Below are 3,916 nucleotides of genomic sequence, written 5' to 3' on the forward strand. Positions count from 1 at the left end.
CCAATCCTGTCAATGACTGGGTGTTAGATGATTTTTGCAAGCTTGACTCATACCTGTGGTTGATTTTCTTCCTGGCATGAAATCTAAGATTCTGCTTTGTCCTTTTGTTTTCTTTTAGGTCTGAAATTCTCACAGTAGTGGAACAATTATGGCTCTGAATAACACCTCTAAATCTGCCCCATAGCTCACTCACCTCTAAGTTTGCTTCCATTTCAACATATCCATAAGAGTATAAAAGAGAACAATCTAAAATAATGTGGTTACATTTTGACATTATAGTGGATCTGACAAAGAATTAAGTTAAACTAACATATGAATTTTTGTACAATGATGATACTAGGGTCATAGAGATTACCATGTTTTTTATCATAGTAATGCAACTTGTAATAAGGGCGAACTTGAACAATATTGGTATAATAAGAACAATATTGTAAACTTAAATAAGTACATTAGAACTATTGACTCTTCTGGTCTGTAAGTCCATGCATTTGTCACTATTAAAACTTCCCTATTCTGGTTTTCCTTTTGCTGTTGCGGTTGCTGTCCTGAGTGTGCTCCAGCTTCAGAAGGAGCTTGCCTGTAGTGTCCTCTGCTGTGGCCAAAAGGTCTAGTTGGACCCCAGTGAGACCAATGAAATTGCCAGTGCCAATTCACATCAACAGATCTGAAAGCTGATCAAAGATGGGCTGATCATACTGAAGTCTGTGATTATCCGCTCCAGGGCTCAATGCTAGAAAAACACCTTGGCTCTTCAGAAGGACAGGTATACGGGCACAGGTAAGCAGAAGGGTACTGCCAATGCTAGAATGCCCGAGAAGGTGACTTGGAGAAAAAGATGCAGATTCTTTGAAGGCTTCTCAGGAGATACAGTGAATCAAAGAAGACTGACTGCCACATGTACCACAGCCTGTACTTGCCGTGAAGGGGAATGTGTTCAAAATCAAGCAGATTCTCATAGAATACATTCACAAACTGAAGGCAGACAAGGCCAGCAAGAAGCTCCTGGCTGACCAGGCTGAGGTTCACATGTCTAAGAGTAAGGAAGTACGCAAGCGCTGTGAGGAGCATGTCCAGACCAAGAAGGAGGCGATAATCAAGACTCTATCCAAGGAGGAAGAGACCAAGAAATGAAGCTCCCCTCTTGTGTCTGTACCTAGTGGCCTCAGTCATTAAAATAGAACCAACCTTTGTCTGTTAAAAAGAAAAAAAACTTCTCTATTTTGCATTTCATGCAATCAGTCAAGGCTTGGGGCTAGAGAGATGGCTCAGAAGTGAGGAGCACTGCTTGCTCTTCCAAAGGACCTGGGTTCAGTTATCAGCACCCATATGGCAGCCAGCAACTGTCCATAACTCCAGTTCCAGAGGAACTGATGCCCTCTTCTGGCCTCTTCTGACATTGAATGCACGGGTGAACTTACATACATGCAGGCAAAACACTCATACATATAAAATAAAAATAAAATAACAATATGTCCAGGGTTTGTATACTTATTTAAGCAACTGTGAAAAGTCCGCATAGCTGAGGAAGAATAAAATTCATTGTTCTTTTCATTGTGATGGGTCATTTTCTTTACTAGATTTCTGTGTGTGACACATGGTTTCACAACTGTAGATATGTAATCTCCAGATTATACTCAATTAATTCAATCATGGTACCTCAATTACCACTGAGAATCTGAAGTGTTATAAAGTTCCTGATTACCCTGCAGTAACTTAAGCTACCACTGGATCCAACAAAAAACCAATCCTGAGTAGACTGCATTGACAGTCAACCCTTAATTGTAAGTAGTATTTCAACTATCAGTTAATATCTTCATTCATCATGAGACCCCTTGAAGAACTCATTTAGAGGATTAGACCATATCAGGTTAAGAAATGGAGTTATTAATATTATTATCAAAAGTAAGAGAGGCTCAATGAATACTTAATCTAATTTGTGAACATGTATGAATTTTCTACAATTATGGAGTGCCAATAAATGTTTAGCATGAATGACATGTTACCAGTCACCTGACTTTACCCAAAGAAGCAAAGACTGGCATCAATTTTGTGTCATCTGGTATTATTGTTACTTTTTTGGAAGACTAAGAATAAAATTTAAATGTCCAGAGGAAAAACAATGAAGATTATAGTTGGGAGAAAATGAAAACCACATTTTGATGTTTATTCCCCTAGTCTCATGAGGATAACTTCTTAACAGACTAAAGGATATGGTGGATTAAAACTAGCATTAAAATAAAGAAATAGGGAAAGGAATCAAAGATTTAGACATGGAAACATACAGATCTTCAATTTTAGTTTGTACAGCTGTTTGTTTTTAAAGCATAGAACTATTCACCAAAATAGAATTATAAACCAAAATTGTCTTAGAAACCCATGAAATTCTTCTAAAATGGCCCGATTTTCTTGGTCAAAGATCAAATTATTCTAATCGCATTAGATAGTCCTGGATAATTTTGATTCAGTTGGATTATCTAATCATATTTTACCATCTCACTCACAATGAAAATTGTGTCATTTTCCCACAATTATAAAAACTTTTTAATGTTCATAGTATTGTTTATAAAAGTGAGAGTCATGGACATTTTCATAACTGTTTAATCCAAAGTTTTTTGAGGGAGGGTTGTTTTCCTGGAACAATCTATGGGTTCAAATCCTGGCAAATTTCAGAGAATCTGTGGAAAACTAAGAGATTCTTTTGGTCTTTCCTTATCTTCTTCGAATACTATAATAAATAAGGTAAAAGCATGCCTTTCTCTACAAATTCTATTAAAATCTTAATAACCACAGTGATTGTACATTGGATGTTGGGGTGGTGATTAGATTATTAAGATGCTCTATGAGTAGAATTAATGCCCTTATAGAAAAGCCAGGCATAGTAGTACATGCCTTTAGTTCCAGCACTTGGGAGGCAGGTGGATCTCTGTGAAAATGAAGTCTCTCTGGTCTACATAGTGAGTAGGGCTACAGGGAGACTCTTTCAAAAGGACAAAAAATAAAAAATAATAAAATAAAATAAAATAAAAAGGGCTTAATGGTGATTCTTTGCCCCTCCCACAAGGTGAGGGTACCTTGAAAAAGGGCCCTGTGTGAAGCAGAAAGAAAGGCCCACAGGGTACTGAGTTTGCCCACGTGAACGTTGACCTCTCCACTCCTGTTGTTTACAACAGATCTAATCGCTGGTATTTTGTTATGGACACTCAAACAGGAAAGAGAGCCAGAAGTATGGAATGGCAAAACAACGTATTCTAAATAATGAAAATGGAAGAACACAATACTCAAGTTTCATGGATGTAATTGGAGACTGAAACCGTTCTGAATAGAGAATTCGTGGAGGAAGTCGCTAATGACATTTCTCTGCATGCCTCTAATTATCTGTTTATACATAGAAAGAAAAAAATATCGCCCGATATTTTTGGAAAATAAGCAACAATAGTAGCAACAGCAATAGCAACAACAACACACACAGAAACACACACACACACACATGCACACACCCTTCAAAACAAGAGTGAACAGTCTCACACTAGGGCAAGTAGAATACACTGTTGAAGAAGCTAATTTCATTACCTACTTGAAAATTTTTGAAACAATCAGGGTGGTTCATGAATATCCTTCAAAAACAAAAAGTAAAATATCATTTTATTACTGAATCCCTTTAAGCGTAACCAATAACACTATTACCGAAGTTTGTTAGTAATTTAGAGATATGGTCAAATTTTTAATAAATGGAAAATGATTTTATACTTGAACATAGATTTGAGATAATGGTTGAAAAACGTGTATTCCTAATTAAAGCTTTACTAAAAATTCCCAAAGTAATCTCCCTTAAAGGAAACCATGGGTTCTAGGATTAAGGATGATTTTTGAATGTCCTAAGTTTTTGAAGGTTTAAATAAGTTCCTTCTTTAGAGGG

At 36.6% G+C, this 3,916-nt stretch overlaps 1 pseudogene; it reads left to right on the forward strand.

The window, feature by feature from the left end:
• Window positions 1–482: 482 nt before the first annotated feature.
• Window positions 483–1,131, forward strand: LOC103742314 (annotated as a pseudogene).
• The last annotated feature ends 2,785 nt before the right edge of the window (window positions 1,132–3,916 follow it).

Source organism: Nannospalax galili, unplaced genomic scaffold (assembly GCF_000622305.1).
Source record: "Nannospalax galili isolate Female #2095 unplaced genomic scaffold, S.galili_v1.0 scaffold1220, whole genome shotgun sequence".
Classification (NCBI taxonomy): domain Eukaryota; kingdom Metazoa; phylum Chordata; class Mammalia; order Rodentia; family Spalacidae; genus Nannospalax; species Nannospalax galili.